General features: G+C 34.5%; 1 protein-coding gene and 1 long non-coding RNA gene across 3 annotated transcripts in view; both read left to right on the plus strand.

The window, feature by feature from the left end:
• LOC133205517 (triple QxxK/R motif-containing protein-like) overlaps positions 1 to 21,356 on the plus strand; it is a 65,167-nt gene that overhangs the window by 25,195 nt on the left and 18,616 nt on the right. The gene's annotated exons all lie outside the window — the stretch shown is intronic.
• On the plus strand, positions 18,767 to 20,915 carry LOC133205362 (uncharacterized). Of its 2 annotated transcripts, none has more exons than XR_009723607.1 (3): positions 18,767 to 18,847; positions 20,572 to 20,677; positions 20,774 to 20,915. It is a non-coding gene; the product is annotated as an uncharacterized LOC133205362 (long non-coding RNA). The 2 variants fall into 2 exon arrangements; XR_009723608.1 differs by lacking the exon at positions 18,767 to 18,847 and adding an exon at positions 20,420 to 20,465.

Genomic DNA, 21,356 nt, shown 5'->3' on the forward strand with positions numbered 1-21,356 from the left:
GATTCCCCATCAATTAACCCTCAATGCTAAAATGAGTAAGGAATTTAAAATTATCCAAAAAAAATTATATATAGTACGATTCATGCATGTTTAATCTAATAATTCCTTAAATTCATAAATAGAAAGAGATTTCAGTTTGCCTTTACTGCAATAAAATGTCAGTTGGCAACTTTTTTTGTTTGATTAGTACTCCATTTTTAGCTCACCTCAACGAAGTTGGGGGAGCTTATGTAATACCCTCTGCGTCGGCGTCCAAGGTTAAAGGTTTTTGGAGCATTTTCTTTTCAAGTACTTCTATGGCCTATACATGTATTAGTCAGAGATGCATGGAGGATGCTTCTAGTGTGTTTCATTGTACCAGTCAAGGTTTCAGATGCTGCAAAATCAGCTAAAGAATGACCAGGTTAATGTTTTTGGAGCAGGTTAAAGTTTTTGGAGCAGGTTAAAGTTTTTGGAGCAGGTCTCATTTCCAAGTAACTATAAGCCCTGTATTGACCAAACTTCCATGGATGATACATCTAAGGATGCACACCACTGAACTTGCTTCGGATGCTGGATCTGACCTACATTTTCCAGATGAGTGAGTAGGTTAAGGTTTTTTGAGTAGATCTCATTTCCAAGTAACTATAAACCCTATATTGACCAAACTTGCATGGATGATACATCTAAGGATGCACACTACTGGACTTGCTTCGGATGCTGAATCTGACCTATATTTTCTGGATGAGTGACTAGGTTAAAGTTTTTGGAGCAGATGTCATTTCCAAGTATCTATAAACCCTATATTGACCAAACTTCCATGGATGATACATCTAAGGATGTACACTACTGGACTTGCTTTGGATGCTGGATCTGACCTACATTTTACGGATGAGTAACCAGGTTAAAGTTTTTGGAGCAGATCTCATTTCCAAGTAACTATAAGCCCTATAATGACTAAACTTGCATGGATGATACATCTAAGGATGCACACTACTGGACTTGCTTCAGATGCTGAATCTGACCTATATTTTCCGGATGAGTGACCAGGTTAAAGTTTTTTGAGCAGATGTCATTTCCAAGTAACTATAAACCCTATATTGACCAAACTTGCATGGATGATACATCTAAGGATTCACACTACTGGACTTGCTTCGGATGCTGGATCTGACCTACATTTTCCGGATGAGTAACCAGGTTAAAGTTTTTGGAGCAGATCTCATTTCCAAGTAACTATAAGGCCTATCTGAACCAAACTTGCATGGATGATGCATCAAGGGACGAACAATCTCAAATCTTGCTTCGGATGCTGGATTTGACTTACATTTTCTCGATGAGTGACTAGTTTTAAGTTTTCAGATAAGTCTATTCCCAAATAACTGCAAGCCCTATCAGACCAAAATTGCATAAATGTTGTATCTAGGGATGCACCCTCTTAGATTATTAGTTTAGTGTGGGACTTTGCCTTACTTAAAGACAACATTCGTTGAGGTGAGCTCTGTAATCTCTGATTACCTATGTTTGTATTTTTGTAAGCATTCAAAATTATAAGTGTTTGCTCAATGAGGTTGTATTTATAACTGTATATTGAAATTCAAGGAAATTAACTTTGTTTTGTAATAAAGTTTTTATTATTATAGAATGGAGCCAAGACGATCTACAAGAATTAGGCAGCGCCCCCGGTGGTTCAGCGACTACGTCGTGGACTTTCCAGTAAGTGAATAAGTGATAAAAGATTCACTTGTAACAAATGTTATTTAAGAAGAATGGGGGGGGGGGGGGGGGTGAAGAGAGGGAGGGAATTAGAGTGCTATTTGATTTACACCTCTCTAAATAGATTTAATTATACTAAACTTAATTTTTATAGCAATTAAGATAGAATTTTGTTGTTATATCCCACTCTCTCTGTTATTCCTTTGGACCGGACTTTGAATAGAATAGAATAGAATTTATTTGCCAATCTGATGGTCCCTTTGGGGGTATAACATACTAGGTACAAGTAGGGCAAGTATGATTTGTAAACACTCAAGAGGACAAGAAAACACATTTACATACAGCAATACAAAACAGAAAAATGCTAGATATTGAGTCTAGGCAAAACAGAGGTAATGAGTAATTTGTATTATCTCTCTTACACCAGGATTTTGCTATATATGGCATTACAATTGAGTTCCTAAAACTACACAAGATTTATATCAAGGGACATTACTCTAAGATATACACATCTCAGCAGCACTATTTATGTAATCTTTTTTGTCATTAAATCTCTGATCTTATTGCTTCATTTTATCATCAATGTGTTAGAAAATTTAGATACCGAGCACTACATTTTTTTTTTTACTTTAAGAATTTAATTCTGTTAAATAAAAGGATCCGAACTATGAATTCAATTGTGTTAAGTAATACAGAATTGTTTATGTGAGCTTTAATGATTGGTTAATCTTTTTTTAGCAGGTTTATTCCAATATATTATCTTTTTTTGTTCATTTATAGATCTCCGATCTTATGATCTTATTGCTTCATTTTACCAATAAGTGTTAAAAAATTTAGATCCCAAGCACTACATTTTTCTTTTCACTTTAAGAATTTAATTCTGTTAAATGAAAGGATCCGAACTATGAATTCAATTGTGTTAAGTAATACAGATGTTTTATGTGAGCTTTAATGATTGGTTAATCTTTTTTTAGCAAGTTTATTCCAATATATATCATGGATTTGTCAATGATTATATTTTTGATTATACAAACTAGCTAGTAGGAAAAATGATACATATAGAGATCATTTAGCAAAAATCCATATTAAAATTCATTTAAAGTCTTGTTTTTGCCCCCTGTATATTTAGCAGACATACTATCTATAGATATTATGAGCAAAGGGTGTTTCTTCCAAAAACAGTGATTTTCATGGCCTCTTGCCCTTGGTCAGGCTCTGGTGTTAGAGTTATAGCTCTTAAGCTGTAGATAGTTTTCGATAGATATGGTTGTAGCAAGAGTTATTTCCCATTAATCGCAATATTGGGGGTATATACAAGCCCGAATTCCTTCATGATTCAACCAATTTAAACTTGTCATACAGGCCATGATTAATTTGTTGAAGATAACAATTTTTCTTACGAATTTATGTTAATTTAATACATTGATTTAAAAAAAAAAATGTCTTTTGTGGCATATTGGATATTTATGAGATCTGAAAAATCACTGTCTATGCAGTTAAGTGATCAGGTATGGAAACAACGCAAAATCCATAAGTGCAATGTCCTGGCGATAAGTGGAATATCGGGGTTTTGCAGGAATTGATCTTCAAATGTATATTATATCAATCCTTCTATTCTGACAAAACTGCTACAAACTACTACCATTCAGACACTTGTTCTAGATATGTGTAAGTAATCCCAAACAACATGTAAAAATAATGTTGTCTATTTCAGACATTTTTAGCTCACCTAAACGAAGTGGGTTGGGGTGGGGGGGTGGGAGGGGAGCTTATGTGATACCCTCGTCCAATGTAAGTACTTCTATGCCATACATTAAACAGAGATGCATGGAAGATGCTTCTTGTATGTTTCATTGTACCAGTCAAGGTTTCAGTTGCTGCAATTTCAGCAAAGAAATGACCAGGTTAATGTTTTTGGTTCAGGTTAAAGTTTTTGGTGCAGGTTAAAGTTTTTTGTGCAGGTCTCATTTCCAAGTAACTATAAGCCCTATATTGACCAAACTTGTATGGATGATACATCAAAGGATGCACACCACTGGACTTGCTTCAGATGCTGGATCTGACCTACGTTTTTCGGATGAGTGAACGGGTTAAAGTTTTTGGAGCAGATCTCATTTCCAAGTACATTGTAACTATATGCCCTATTGACCAAACTTGCATGGATGATACATCTAAGGATGCACACTACTGGACTTGTTTTGGATGTTGAATCTGATCTATATTTTCCAGATGAGTGACAAGCTTAAAGTTTTTTGAGCAGGTTCATTACCAAGAAACTATAAGGCCTATCTGAACCAAACTTGCATGGATGTATCAAGGGATGAACACTCTCAAACTTGCTTTAGATGCTGGGTTTAACTTGCATTTCTGGAAGAGTGACTAGCTTAAAGTTTATAGATAAGTCCATTAATCCCAAGTACATGTAACTGCAAACCTTATCAGACCAAACTTGCATAAATGTTGCATCTAGGGATGCACACTACTAGACTATTAGCTTTGTGTGGGACTTTGCCTTACTTAAAGACAACATTCGTTGAGATGAGCTCTGTAATCTTTAATTACCTGTGTTTTTATCTGTCATTATGTAGGCATATGGCTCGGCTTATCCCCAGTTTCTTTGATTAACTTGAGCATTGGCTATAGCTTTTGAACAATTGGTGCTACTATATTGAATGTGTATTTCATGTGACCAGACTTGTTTGTGGTTGAGACTTCTGGTTAGTTATATATATATATATATTTATCATTTCTATTCTTGTTTTTGATATGGTCTTTTTTCTCTTTTAAGGTGCGAAGGTCCAGGGTGAAGCTAATGGTGAAGGTTGATGATGCTCTTCAGCAGCCTGAGAAGGTGGCACTGCCACTTCCTGAGCCTGTACAGGCTCTACCTCAGGAGAAGCTTGAGCAGACTGTAGAGATGGCTGAGCCATCTCCCCAGTCTGCAATTGCTGATCCTGAGGTAGAGCTTGTTCAGTCTGAGGAAGTGAGTCTGCCATCCCCTCAGCCTGTCATAGCCCTTCCTTGGCTAGAACTTGACCAGACCGTGGAGGTGGCGCTGCCATCTCCTCAGCCTGTTCAGGATCTAGTTGAGGATGTGGCTGGACAGACTGAGGAGATGGAACTGCCGTCTCCCCAGGTTATTGAGGGCCATCCTCGGCTTTCTAGCCTTGGGTCACCGATGACAGAGATCCCTCCTGAGCAGCCATCACCCATGAGGGAACCTGTGAGGCGAGGCTTTGCAGCATTAGGAGGAGGGTTGGTGCGGCATTTGCTTAGGAATGTGGATGTCTCTTTAGTAACTGGTATTCTTTTCCCTATTCTCACCTCTTTCTAATCTCCCCCCTTTTCCTTCAGTCTGTTAGGTATAAAACTAATGTTTATATTTAAATAAGAGTAATTTTTTTTAATTTTTCCTAAAATTTTTTACTATAAATATTATTAAATTTTCTTCCCCTTTCGTTTCAATTCTAAAGGATAAAACTTGAGTAAGATTTGAGTTAGTTAGATTTTCTCCTAAGTCATATTCTAATTTGCATCTAGAAATCTCAGTACACAATATCATTCAGGCATAATAATTCAGGAATTATTAACTTTTTGTTAATAACATAAAGATACCCCCTTTTTTAAATTCTAATTTTGTAAGAACATACTGAGTTTAAATAAGTTTAAATTTGTCCTTATTTTCTCCTGGATACTACATCTAAATATCTCAATGAAAGCACACACCGTTATTTAGATGTAGTTATTCAGTAGAGTAACTAAATGTTAAGGTTTAATTTAGTTGATAAATAGGGCCAATTTAAGGGCTTCATTTTCCTCCTATCCTTTAATTTTAATCAAATCTAAAACTAAAGTAAAATTAAAAAACTTATGAAAAATTAAACAAGAGGTTAATTAAATTATGAATTTTCCTAAATTACAATAACTAGTGATTAAGTTTAAATTTTTCAAAAACTAAAATAAGTTGACTGATCAAATTACTAGATTTAAATTTTTCTCAAACTTACAGTAACTATGTGATTTGGTTTAAATTTTCCTTAAACAACAATAATTAAGTGATAAGCTGTGAATTTCACTAAAACTACAGTAACTAGTGATTAGTTTTAAATTTTCCTAAAAGCTGAAGGGTTTGATTAATTTTTACAATCTCCCTTTGGATTTTGTGTTCATTTAAAGTTGACCATAGTATCACCATCATACAGGCATTGACATTCATTAAAGTTATAATAAAAGCTTATATTCATTTCTTAAGACTAAATTAAGTATTAATTCCCTCTTTCTTGTCTTCATTGATAAGTAGGGTTAAATTTATTTTAGAATAATTTCAATTTTTCAGGTTTTAAAATTAAAGTTATTCAAATCATTCAAATTTTCATAAAAGAGAAATTAAAATCATTAAATTCCTGCTAAGAAGTAAAATCTAGAGTTTTCATTGTAAAGAGGTTTTCTTTTCCATTTTTCCATTTTCTTTACTTCGAATGATCTCGTGTGTGCATGATGGGTTCAGTATTTTGTTTGAAATTTTGTATTTTATATGTTATTTTGTACTGTGCATTCATTTTACATGTATTTATATCTCAGATAGGCCTTGTTGATTGTAAACCTAAGTATTTATTTGGTTTATTAAGTAGGACTTGTAATCTTTTCTACCCCCCTCCCATTTTCCACGGGTCTGCTATATTTGTAATTGGGATTACTTTTTAGGAACTAAAAGCTAATTTTTTTAAACAGATGGAAATAATTTTGAAGATCAAGGTTACATTGTAATATAAATTATACATTGTATATTTTGGGGGGCATCTCAAGGATCCTTTATAAATCCATTGTCCTCTAAATATTATGGTTAATTAGAACATATTGTTAGAACTTATCTTTCTTTCCTCTGTTTTATAACTAGACTGAAGTCCAGTATTCTGATTTTTCCTCTCTTTATTTCAATCCTTTGTAAAATTTTTAGATTAATACTTAAATTCATTATTAAGATAAAATGAGGCCCCTTTTTCTCTCGCGATTTTCTCATGAAGGCTAGTGGCTAAATATCTCAACTCAAGCACACACCGTTATTTAGCCACTGCATTCGTGAGAGTAATTTAAATTTGTCACAATTAATTAATTATTCAAATCCAATAGCTAATTTTTTCTCAATTTAATATTTCTTTTATTTTCAAAAATAATTTTTGGGGATATGAATTAGACATTTAACTATTAATTTAGGCTTATTTTTGTAATTTCCATTTATTTACCTTTAATTCATTTACCTGTAATTTTGGGTTATGACCTTGAGATGTCCCTGATGTGTCTGTGATCAATGTTAAAGTTAAAATTTTATGGATTTGTAATGTATATAGATACATTATATCAATGCGTTTGTGTGAATTTGTACATCTCATGGATTCCCTGTATTCTAAACTTCATAATTCAAAGCTTATAAATTTCCCTTTCTTATCCACAAGGTTGCATGAGTTCAGTTAAAATTTGGAGCTTATTGTTTAACTGAGATTATTTCACTTTATTATTTATTTTTCTAAGATTAAAGTAATTATTAGTATTTTGTAATCAGTAAATACATGGGTAATTTCAGTTTTCCACCCTGTTACTGTTATCTGTCATTTGTCAGTAAGCTCAGAGGTTAATATTTTTAGAAATAAAAAGGACATTTTTCTTCTTTCTTCAGATAAAGTCTAAAACATCAGTATCAATTTCAGGAAATAAATTTCATAATCAAATTGCCCTTATAAATCTTTCCATCAGGAGTAAGATTACTGTAAAAGTTTAATGTTTATGATTGAAGGTGGGGATCGATCCATTTCTTTTCACTCTCTATTTATTTACTTATCTTTAATTATAGGTTCCTTCTCTGAGATCTAACTATTTGTTTAATTATACTTTGTGGTTAATGTATTCAATGTATTAAGTTATGATAAGTAATGAAAAGATTCGTTGTCACTGATAATTGGTTGACCATCAACACACGCTTACCGATTGAAATCTTTCATTAAGGAATTTTATGAATTCCATTGCTGAGAAAATGAAATGTAGTGTGCTTTGCATAATGAACATTTCTTTATGCATTGTTTTGTTCGTGTTTTCCCAAAATAAAATGGACGCAAACCGTACCTTCAATTTCCTCACAGCATCTGCTAGCCATGAAATTTTTTTTTTGAAAGTTCTGATGATTTGTGTCCTTGATCAATTTAAAGCTACTGATTATACGCGATGATAAATTTTGATAGTTTCCATATTGTTCAACACTAGTACAGTAAAACTCGTTTAGTATGAACACGGATATAATGAATTTACGGACGTAGTAAAATTCCCATAACCATTCCTTCTAAAATTGTATGAATATAATGAACTCGGATATAGCAAATTTACGGTTATAGTGAATTGATTTTGTGTCTCCTGGAAGTTGAAAATTACATTTGTTAAGCAAATTTTCGAAGATCTGTATTTTTTCAATTTAATATTGATTTTACATTAACTTTATGCATATGTATATTTGAAACTCAATTCATCCAAAAACTGCTGAACATCAAGGTAAATTTTGCATTTTATACATCTTAAAATGGATTTGGTAAACGTACTTGAATGAAAAAAATCTATATTGCGAACTCACTTTGTATATAGTGAAGAAAATTCGCAGGTCCCTACCCAGAACTTCCCTAAAACCGAGTTTTACTGTATTAATGTATTGATGTATAATATTATTATCACTATGCCTGTCTGTCTGTCTCATTCTGAGACCATATCAACTGTTCATTTGATGCATATCTTTGCTAATGCATATATAAACTTATATTTTTATGCTTTAGTTACTTTGGTTAATGAACTTATCATTTAGATTTATCCTCAGTCACTCACAAGCAGTATAATTAAACCAAATTTGCACTTGATGCTTCTATAGATGCTTTCTCTGATGCTGCATCTGACTTACATTCTTGATTTATTGGATCAGATTGTTTTCATTATTTAGATTTAGTTCCAAACTGATCTTGTTCTTTATCATATATGTTTGGATGCTGACTCTGATGTTTACTTTTGATGCTGCATCTGACCTACATTTTACATTTGTATTGCCTACTTTTGGCACAGTCTCCTGGCTCTCATGCTGCGTCTGCTCTCCAATGTTGCATCTGTTGCATAGTCATTGAATGCTGCATTTAACCTACATTTTAGATGTGATCAGGAGAAAGATAAGATTTAGGTGCTTTCTTTTTTTTTCATAAAAAAGAATTCTCTATGCAGTATTTGAATTATAGTATATAATATGTAGCTGTGTTCTATAATTTTTGGTATACGTCCTTTTTGACAAGTGCATTTTTTTGTATTTTGCATGTATTTGTATATGGTTCAATGTGTGAATTCCAATGTTTATTGTTTTCAATATTGTTTAATTAATGTTTGGATGTCTCATCTGCACACACACAAGTGTTTGTACGTCCACCACAACCCTCGCCTCGCCTCAGCATCTCTGTCCAGACGTAGGTGTAAAGTGAGTGGTTTTGTTTTCAATATTTAGGGCCCGCTATGATAATGATCAGTTTGTCTGTCTGTCTGATATTGTTTACCCAGAATACATACTCTCCCCTTGGCTCAATCTGGTTTAAACTGCAGTTACCTCGAACCAGTTTTCTAAGTAAAAGGTCAAAGTAAAAACCACATCTGCATGTAATCCTTATCTGGAGCATATTTTCTCTCATTTTAGCCCTTTCTGGCCTATACTTCACCTATATATAGTGCCAAGTGGTAAAAAATGTGCAGTAACGAACAGCTTCTAGGTCAGAAGTCGAGGTCTTGTCATCTTTATCATAGTGAGCACATTTCTCTCACCTTTGCAGAGATCTAAAACCAAAGATCAGTGGTAAACATTTCTGTTTACATAATAAAATCTCCCCGGGTTTATGGTTGGATATGATTTTTATCCAACGAGGTTTGTGTTATTTTATACCAAGCCTTGGCTCTATTCAGCTCATATTTACTCAGTAACCCATAGAATTCCAATTTGTTTAATGGTGTACTTTAGCTTTAAACCAAGTTTTTGGTCAGGTTTCAAGGTCATAGCAGACATCTGTGTGAAATTATTGTCATGATCATTATTTTGTGTTTCCTTGAGCTTCATCTCATTCATCTTCCAGAGTGCCATTGGATTGAAGGTGCAAGTCAAATGTCAAGGTCCATTGCAATGCCCTTTCATCCTGATATCCTTGAGTAAGAGCGAGGCCCTTTGAGATGGGCACCAACTCATTGATGTTGTATATACAACATCATGGTGTTGGGGTTCATCTTATACATAAGGAAAATATTTAAAAAATATGTATATTTGTATGCCAAAAAAAAAAAAAAAAAAAGAAATCCAAAAAAAAAAAACCCAAAAAAAAAACCAAAAAAAAAAAAAAACCCCACAAAAAAACCAAAACAGAAAAAAAAAACAACAACAAAAAAAAAAACAACAAAAAAAAAAAAAAAAATCCAAAAAAAATTCAAATATACAGTTGAACTTTGGTATCTCGAACATTGATATCTCAAAAATCATGGATATGTTTAAGTGATCTGGAAATCTTTACCCTATTCTTTTAGTATTTTACCCTGGATATTTGAATTGCTAAGATGTTTTGAAATTTTTCATGGTCCTTTGAGTTCGAGATTACAAGGTTTGACTGTGTAATATATATATATGTATAAATATGTATTTAATCTTATAGATGCATGGACAAGCAGCACCCAATTCTATAGAAGCAGGGACAAGCAGTATTTAATCTTAAAGATGCAGGGACAAGCAGTATTTAATCTTATGGAGGCAGGGACAAGCAGTAGCCAACCTTACAGAAGCAAGGACAAGCAGTATTTAATCTTACAGAAGAGGAACAAACAGTATTTAACCTTACAGAAGCAGGGACAAGCAGTATTTAATCTTACAGATGCATGGACAAGCAGTAGCCAATCTTTCAGATGCAGGGGCAAGCAGTATCCAACCTTACAGAAGCAGGGACAAGCAGTATTTAATCTTACAGATGCAGGGGCAAGCTGTAGCCAACCTTACAGAAGCAGGGACAAGCAGTATTTAATCTTGCAGATGCAGGGACAAGCAGTATTAAATCTTACAGATGCAGGGACAAGCAGTAGCCAATCTTACAGATTCAGGGGCAAGCTGTAGCCAACCTTACAGAAGCAGGGACAAGCAGTATTTAATCTTGTAGATGCATGGACAAGCAGTATTTAATCTTACAGATGCATGGACAAGCAGTATTTAATCCTACAGAAGCCTGACATACAGCACCTAATCCTACAGAAGCAGGGACAAGCATTAATTAACCTTACAGATGCATGGACAAGCAGTATTTAATCCTACAGATGCATGGACAAACAGGATTTAATCTTACAGATGCAGAGACAAGCAGTAGCTAATCTTACAGATGCATGGACAAGCAGTATTTAATCTTACAGATGCAGGGACAAGCAGTAGCTAATCTTACAGATGCATGGACAAGCAGTAATTAACCCACCAGAAGCAGAGGCAAGCAGTATTTAATCCTACAGATGCATGGACAAGCAGTATTTAATCTTACAGATGCATGGACAAGCAGTATTTAATATTACAGATGCAGAGACAAGCAGTATTTAATCCTGCAGAAGCAGGGACAAGCAGCACCCAATCTTACAGATGCATGGACAAGCAGTAATTAACCTTACAGATGCATGGACAAGCAATATTTAATCTTACAGATGTAGGGACAAGCAGTAGCCAATCTAACAGATGCAGGGACAAGTAGTATTTAATCTTACAGATGCAGGGACACACAGTATTTAGTCTTACAGATGCATGGACAAGCAGTAACCAATCTTACAGAAGCAGGAACAAGCAGTATTTAATCTTACTGTAATACAGAAGCAGGAACAAACAGTATTTAATCCTACAGATGCATGGACAAGCAGTATTCAATCTTACAAATGCAGGGACAAACAGTTGCCAACCTTAGAGAAGCAGGGATAAGCAGTATTTAATCTTACAGATGCATGGACAAGCAGTATTCAATCTTACAGATGCATGGACAAGCAGTATTTAATCTTACAGATGCAGGGACAAGCAGTATTTAATCCTACAGAAACAGGGACAAGCAGTTCCCAATCGTACAGAAGAAGGGACAAGCAGCACTTAATCCTACAGAAGCCGGGACAAGCAGCACCCAATCGTACAGAAGCGATAGCCAATCCTAAGATTAAGATGAGTGTAAGCAAGAGTACAGAGATCTAAAAAGGGTAAAGTTACAATCTTTACTCCATACACTCCGAGAGATTCAAGAACTTTTTCACTTGATGAAGTCTGAGTTTACTTCTTCACATTCTGTTTGAACAGGTAGAGAGTTAGACTGTTAACCATGTTTCAGAGCAGACTGTCATGATTTAACTAGAGTGCCAGGAGTAAGGATGAACACTGTGGCCTAACCTAGAAGTGAGGGTAAGACACAAATTATTCTGTGTTAATGTTCCCATAATCTGAGATTCAGATCTGCAAATCACTTTTTTGTCTGTCCATCTGTCTGTTTGTTTGTCTGCAGAAACTTTAACCTTGACCTTAACTTTGAGAAGTATGTCCTAGGACTTTCACATTTCATTTGTATTTCTTGTGACAAGCCCTTTCTAAGCCTAGAGTGGCTTTCTTTTGAAAAACTTTAATCTTGTGCATAACTCCTGAATAATTGCTTCAACAGCTTCCATATTTCACATATGTTTTTCTTGTGACAAAATCCCTTTCTCTAGCTGATGGCCTACATTTTTACCTCATGATTTTGACCTTTGAATTATTTTAGACATCATGACCTTGGAATTTGATTTTCTTTTGAAAAGCTTAAATATTAACCATAACAACTGACATTTGGTGCAAGGGCTTTCTTTTTTCATGTACACTCCTTGTTAAGGTCTTTCTTTGGGTACCAACATTTAAACAATTTATCATGGACTGGGCATCTGTGTTCGAAAAACAACCTGTTTATGTGTGGGATTCTATATCTTCTTTTCATTTGCTGAAATCTTCCTTTCTTTTATTGACCTTCATTTATTTTTTAGAGTATTAGATTGTCCTCCATCACCAGTTTTACATTGGTCAGTTAGACAGAAAAAGAGTCCAGATAAGAAGGATCCACTGCAACCACCAACCATGCTAGGGTAATACACATTGTTTACTTCTTGATTATCTCTTCTTTAATTTCTTTTAAATTGTGTTCATAAGAAATAGTTGCAGTAATATAAGCATTGATTGCTCTGCCTTAGCAGGGGGAGAGGTTGGATTGCCTAGACCCTGCAGTGAAGAAGAGTCACCCCATAACCTGAGGCCTACCTTGAAAGATGCAGTTAGGTTCTTATTTTTCTTTTTACACAAATTCCTTATTCCCTCCCCCTTGAAAAGTGAGGGTTATCTGAATTACAGGGGTGTCTGTCCTTTCGTTTGTCCATCCATTACATTTTGAGGAAGCTGTCTCTTTTTTGCAACTTCTCCAATAACCACTGAATAAAATTCATTGAGACTTTTAGAGAGTCTTTATATTACAAAGTGCGATTATGCCTTTTATTTGACATATGATTGGGTTTCCCATATGTAATTGTGGACACTGCTTTTCTATCTTTAATATTTGGAGTACCCATCCCTTATTCACAACTCTACCTATAACCATTGAATAAAATTTTAGACTTCCACAGAATCTTTATTTTAAAGATTATTTTAAAGACTATTTTAAGTTTTGGTTGTGCAAATAATTTGGGATTTCCATAGCAAAACACGGAACTTGCCATAGTACACATATTACAAGGGTTGTACCATTTTATGAGCTCCACATTCACAGTACCTCTAATTTTTACATTGTTTTCAAAATTATCTAGACTGAGTCCCACATTAACTTCTTGAATTTCAATTGACAGAATGCCCGTCTGAAGGAGCAGCACATTAACCTTTGTCAAGCAGCCATGAATAGGTATAATCTTTTGTCCTTTCTCTTTCATTGCTTTAGAACTGTACTAATCTTTTGTCAGTTTCTTTCATTGCTAAGGGTACAGAGGAGGGATGGACAGATGGCAACCACCAACACACTGAGGAGGAGACCATTGCCAGGATACAGGGTATCCACTATGTCAACAAGCCAACATTGGCCAAAGTGGTAAGAAACCAGCTATATTTATTGCATTTTGGATTTCTGTTGATTCAGATAAGGGACTCTTTTGACCCCTTGACTTTCTGTGTGAACAGATTATTGACTTAACAAGCCTTGATTCTACAAAAAAGACTCAATTACTTGTCACAATTAGTCCAGGAAGCAAGGATCAACTGCAGCCAACCATAGAAGAAAGGTAAGATCCAAAGACCTACTCTTTCTCCTTGTACAGACTCCATCTATTGTGCGCTTTCATACTTGATGTAGATATGAACCTTTCTTGATCTTAAATTTGTATTTTGCAGAAGCATTTAGAGACCATACCCATCCTAAGATTATAAGCAGAGTGCATGCATCACTTGCCAGCAAGAGTACATAGAGCTGAAATTGACTGATGCTAATCCTACAGGTAAGGCAAAAGCTGCACTTCTTTTAGTATTTCAGTTGCATCATTCTTTCTCATTACTGATTAAAATAACATTTACTAACTACATTGTTAACAGGCAATCCTAGATCCTACAATGTATGTTCAAGAGTAGATCCTCATGTTATAGAAGAGTTATGAGTATTGATTGACTGCAAGTTTCCTTATAGAGGAGGGTAAGGTACATGCTCTACTCCATTCACTTTGAGATTTCATAACTTTCATTAGATGAAGTCTGTTAATTTTAACTTTCTGTTTTGTTGACCTCTACATATCTTGTGTTGACAGGAAAAAGGTTAGACTTGCCTGGTTCCCGGGTTTTAGAGATGTCAGTTATGCTTGAACCAGAAAACCAAGATAAAGGACAGACTTTACTTTTACCTAGAAGTGAAGGTAAGATGCAAACTCTTCTTTTTTGACTCTCTGAAAGTTTATTTTTCTTTGCCATTTGACTAAGTCTTAGTACCTGTACTACACATGTGAGTTAAGGATAAGTATAGGCATTTCTTTGCAAATGAGCTTATAAAAATGCATAAAATGTATATTCATTATTCAGAGAAAGTTTGGATTTATTTTCATGTGCATACTTAGTACCCTCGATATGTCTTAGCCAATACACATTATGATGTCACATCATGATGTCACTGATCTTACCTACTGGAGGTAATAAAACATATCAACAAAACAGCTTCAGCGCAAGGGATTACCCTATTTATTTTTACATAAAAATTGTATAATGCTAAGAAGAATATTCTATGGATTAATAAAACTGCTGCACAAATCCTAGGCATTTTCTCATTTGGTTGGAATTTGAGGAAACTTATACCGGACTGTACATTTTTACCCTTATTCAACTTAAAACTTTACAAATAGAAATTATTCAACTGAGCTGTTGATATTTGCGCAGCATTACCAACAAACTTTGGAATATTTTGCTTCTAAATATACCTTGTTTCAGTTAAGTAAAATTGAGCTGCACCCTTGCGCCGGACCATTTTTGTTGATGTTCATTATAATCTTATGTAGTAATGAACAGTGTCGTCATAATGTGTACTGGTTATCTCATGCCGTGGGTACCAAGTATGTATTAGACAATAAGTTTTAACTTTCTTTGTATAATAGATATTGTCCTTAGGCATTTCAATTAGTTTATTTGCATATAAATACCTAAACCTAGCATTAACTCACCTGCATAGTGTTGTCACTGAGCACTTAGTTAACCAGTATCGAACATTGATGTATAAGTATCATTTAGTAAAACTGCTATTTGGTTACTCGGACATAGAGACACTTTACTTGGTAATTAAGCGTAAAAAATATTTTTTTTTTAAATATATATATGAAAAGCAATCCGATACCCATATGTATTCAATTTAAGGTCATACAAAAATTTGATACTCACTGATAATTTTCCAAGACATTTTTGATTTAAAATCATAGTATCATTAGTAGGGCTGGGACGATACAGCTTTTTCTATATCGATATGTATCATGATATTTGAGCCACGATACGATATGTATCACGATATGTTGAATTGGATATAAAATATTTTTTGGAGTGAAATGAATGAAACATTTCTTCACAAATAAGAATAATTTATTCAGAGAAGTTGTGTATCTGTTGTAAAACAAAATCATTTTACCCAAGTGGTATTAATTATGTATTTCATGTTTATATTTAGCCTATTTATTATATATATTTAACCCAAAATGTTAAGTAAACAAAGAAAAACACAAGTCAGAAATTTCTTTACGATATGTCGATATTTCTTCATACGTATCGATATGCGTATCATCCTCACATTGAATCAATATTATCGATATCTCGATATATCGTCCCAGCCCTAATCATTAGATGTTCTTAGACAAAAAAATCACCATACATTAACAGGAGTTTTGAACAGATATCAGTGATGAAATTCCTGGGTTTTTTTGTTTTTTTTTAAAAGAAAACAAAATTATACTTTTAACTGGTATATTTCCTAACAAATTTGATTCAGATGTGTTGTTCAAAATTTCCAGGCATCAGAAAATGGTACAAAGGTCCTTCAATTATTGCAACTCTTAAACAACACAGGGAATAAGAAAATAAAGTTCAAAACTACATTGCAAATATGTCCTTAATATCATTTCAAGGAAAGGGTCAATCAAAAACAAGTAAACTACTTATTTTCTGAGAAGGTTGTTGAAAATTTATTGGGTTAAACGTCATGTTACATTCAAACCTCGAAGTCCCATGATGTTTACTAAACAATACATGCATTCATTAATAATAGTGAATATACAATAATTAAATATTTCTGATTTAGCATTAATCCATTTGAAAATTTTGTTAATATTTATCTTGTTAAGTTTTTTCCAGAAGTGCTAAGAATTGGTATTGATAAATTGTACCATTCCCAATGCCAAAAAGTTAATTTTTCCCAATTTTGAGACTAAATATTCCAATTTCAACTGCCAAGGAACAGCCTATGATGTCATGTAATTCTTTACATATAAAAATGTGTGAGTTAATGTATGTGTTGATAGTTAATTAGGTTAGAATAAACATAAAATAAATTTCATTTGTTGTGGGTTTAACATATAAAGTACAATGAAACATTTTATTTTAGAAATTAGATTTATTTGTTTATTTAAACATTTTACAAATGTAATTTAGACAGAATAGAGCCAGTGGTATGCAGTGAGCCCAAGAAAAGGTTGTATTTTGATCTTATAAGCCAGAGATAAGGTAAGCTGTATTTTTTTCTACTGCATGTATTTTTTGTTTCCTGTTCTCTCCCCTTCCCTTTCTTACTTACATTACTAACACAACAAACTTTATTTGCTCTTTTCATTTATAAATGTTTGTGTCTTTCCTAAATATGTAATTGTCACATGTTTTTGTTTAAGAATGATGCATTTAAAGGTACTTTTTCAATTGTTTTGGAACTGTACTAATCCTGTGTCAGTTTCTACCATTGTCAAGGGCACTAGGAGGGATGGACAGATGGCAGGGGAGACCACATTGAGGAAGAGGAGACCGTTGCCAGGATACATGGTATCCACTATGCCAACAGGCCAACATTGGTCAAAGTGGTAAGAAATGAGCAGCAGTTGTTGCAATTTAGATTTTGATTTTATATTTTCACTTTATTCAAGACTGGTACTAGTACTAGTCTGACTCTTGACTCTATGTTAACAGAATTATAGTTACCGGTAGTCTCAATCCCGATACAAAAAAAGACAACACTACTTGTAAAGAGTCCAGGGAGTTGGGATCAACTGAAGCCAACCACTGAATAAAGGGTAAAGTACATATCACTGATTCCATTTCTTCTGCTAATCTTAACTGTTGCAAACTGAGCTCTCTTTGTTCTTGAATCTCAGTTTCTAACCAGCTTAAGTACAAAAGCTAAAATAAACTGTGTCTAAACTTTTAGATGACAGCAGGTATAGATAGATGCCAAATTGTGCATGACCACACAATGATGAGGAGGCCATTACCAGAATACAGTGTATCCACTATGTTGACAGGCCAACATTGACCAAAGTGGTAAGAAACAAGCTGCATATGGAAGACTATCATATATACTCGCCTATAAGTCGGTTTTTTGGGAGTTAATTATTGGTCCAAACTCTTTACAAAAAGGATGGTAATTCATAGGTTCAATCCCTCTAATATAAGCCTAAACAATACAACTGACTTATAGGCAGACCGACTGATAGGCAGGTATATACAGTACACAATGAAGAAGAGGACCACACAAGGAAGAGGACCACACAAAGAAGAAGACTATACAGAGAAGAAGAGGACCACACAAGGAGGAGAGGACCACACAAGGAAGAGGAGGACCACACAAGGTAGAGGAGACCATTGCCAGGATATAGGGTATCCACTAAAACAACAGGCCAACATTGGCCAAAGTGGTAAGAAACAAGCCGCATATGCTACATTTCTTTGATTGCTATGTTTTATTCTTTGTCAGTCCAATTAGGACATTCATTTGACCTCTGGACTCTATATATTAACTGAAGAATGGTTAGAAAAGCTTTGATCTCATGGTAGAATATACTTCCATCATTTGCAACGAGGAGTCCAGGGAACTGAGATCCACAGCTGCCAATCATAGAAGAAAGGGTAAGATACAAATTAAATGTACTGAATCCATCGTTCGTGCTCTTTCACACTTGGGGTCCATTTTATATGCTCATCTTAACTGATGTAGAATGAGCCTCCTTTGATCTAAAATCTCAGTATCGTACAACTAAAGTACTAAGAGCTTAATAACTAAACTGTTGCCTGACAATTTTTCAGATGACAGCAGGTATGGACAGATGCCAGATTGAGGACAACCACTCAATGAAGAATAGGATCATACACTGAAGAGGAGGATCACACAGTGAGGAAAAGGACCACTCAAGGAAGAGGAGGACCATACAAAGAAGAAGAGGACCATGCAAATGAAGATGACCACACAAAGTAGAAAAGGACCACACAAGGAAGAGGAGAACTAAACAAGGAAGAGGAGGACCACACAAGGTAGAGGAGACCATTGCCAGGATACAGGGTATCCACTAAACCAACAGGCCAACATTGGCCAAAGTGGTAAGAAACAAGCCACATATGCTACATTTCTTTGATTGCTATGTTTTATTCTTAGTCAGTCCAATTAGGACACTCATTTGACCTCTGGACTCTATATATTAACAGAAGAATGGTTAGAAAAGCTTTGATCTCATGGTAGAGAACACTTCCATCCCTTACAACGAGGAGTCCAGGGAACTGAGATCCACAGCAGTCAGTCATAGAAGAAAGGGTAAGATACAAATTAAATGTACTGAATCCATCGTTCGTGCTCTTTCACACTTGGGGTCCATTTTATATGCTCATCTTAACTGATGTAGAATGAGCCTCCTTTGATCTAAAATCTCAGTATCGTACAACTAAAGTACTAAGAGCTTAAGGAGGTTGGATCCTGCCATCAAAAGTAATGAGAATTTTTTATCAAGTATATTTTCTGAATTTATACACATAGCTTAATTAAAAATCAAAACAAAAAATGGGGGTCAATGCGCTTCTTTTGGCGCTACAGAGCATTTAGTTTGACCTTTTTGCACTGTAAATACGTCTTACACATAAATCAATTTTTGAAGTTTTTCCTCCAATATTTTATATTCAAGTAAATTATGGGAACAAACACAGACTTATGTCATCTTGAATAGACACCTAAAAATTTGTGACAACGAAAAAATTTTCAAATTACTCCGCATGTTCAATTATTTGACCTTTTTGCACTCAAAAAAATTTCATTTTTCTGGCATTAAAAATTTAACAAACAAAAATATCATTTGAAAGTAATGACATTTTACTGAATTTAAGAAGAAATGTTAAAAGTATCTTATATATTCAGAAAAGAAAATAAAAAGTGGGGGTCTGTGATGTTAATTTTTAGATGTTACTAAAATAGTGCTAATTTTAAGCTTAAAATAGGGATATTTTTTTCTTGACTTTCAAAATATATTTGCTATATTTATTAAATATGATGATAAAATTCATGACAATTTATTAAATATATAATTTAGGACCAGTATAAAACAGTTCACTTCACAAAATAACTCTGTGTGCAGACTGCATGGAGAAATAGGAATTCAAACTTAACATACTTTAAATACTTCGAAAGAGAAAAAAATGATCATTTTCTTCTAGAAAACCTTCCGCCACAAAATATAGTTCCTCACTTAATGCTTTTGGTATGGAATTAAGTCATGGAGTTTAACTGAATATAGTTTAATTGGCATTGTAGAATCCAAAATTATTGTAAGAATTCAAGCTTTACGCAGAATTTTTGAAATATAGGGTAAGATATAAATCTGCTCAAAAGCTCAGGAGCGAACCTCATTAATAATTAAACTGTTAAATGACAATTTTTCAGGTGACAGCAGGTATGGCCAGATGCCAAATTGAGGACAACCACTCAATGAAGAATAGGATCATACACTGAAGAGGAGGATCACACAGTGAAGAAGAGGACCACTCAAGGAAGAGGAGGACCATACAAAGAAGAAGAGGACCATGCAGATGAAGAGGACCACACAAAGTAGAAAAGGACCACACAAGGAAGAGGAGAACTAAACAAGGAAGAGGAGGACCTCACAAGGTAGAGGAGACCATTGCCAGGATACAGGGTATCCACTAAACCAACAGGCCACCATTGGCCAAAGTGGTTTTAAACAAGCCACATATGCTTCATTTTCTTTGATTGCTATGTTTTATTCTTAGTCAGTCCAATTAGGACATACATTACACCTCTTGACTCTATTTATTTACAGAATAATTGTTAGGCAAGCTTCAATTTTGTGGCAGAGAACACATCTATCACTCTTTAGGAGGAGTTCAGGGAAGAGAGATCCACAGCATCCAGCCATGGAAGAAAGGGTAAGATAGAAATCAAATGTGCTAAATCTATTGCTTGTGCTCTTTCACACATGATTATGACTGGGGCCTCTTATATGTAAAATCTCTGTCTTAAAGAAACAAGGACGATCAAACCCTTTCACTGTCAAAGGTCTTTAAGATTACATCACCTGCCAGCAAGAGTACCAAGAGCTGAATACCAAATAGCCACACAGTAAGGAGGGAGATCATTGCCAGGGTACAGGGTGTCCATTATGCCATTAGCCATTTATTAGTCAATGTGGTAAGAAACAAGCTGCATTTGTTGCACTATCATGATTTCTGTTTTCTGCCTAATTAAAACACATATTTGACTCTAAACTATCTATGTTCACAGAGGCCTTGATTGCAGTCTCCCACTCTTTTGGTTAGGAAGAGTTGAACACCAGCTAAAGGAGTACTGAGAGCCAGAATTGACTTTGGCCTGCAGGAGACAGTAAGAAGTTAGATCCACTACTTGTGTTGTGTAAATTGATATCCCTATTTCTCACCTGTTGAATTCTTTGTACCTATATTAACTGATCTGTACACATTTTGCATTAACAGACAAGGGACAAGACTGTTCTTCATGGAATGTTTAAAAGCAGTTCTTCTTGTTGATGGAAAAGTTTGAAGAATACTCATTGCTTGCAGCCCACTGTAGAAGTGAAGGTAATATACA

Source organism: Saccostrea echinata, unplaced genomic scaffold, assembly GCF_033153115.1.
Source record: "Saccostrea echinata isolate AGI-Se365-2 ecotype Australia unplaced genomic scaffold, CSIRO_AGI_Sech_v1 ptg000054l, whole genome shotgun sequence".
NCBI lineage: Eukaryota > Metazoa > Mollusca > Bivalvia > Ostreida > Ostreidae > Saccostrea > Saccostrea echinata.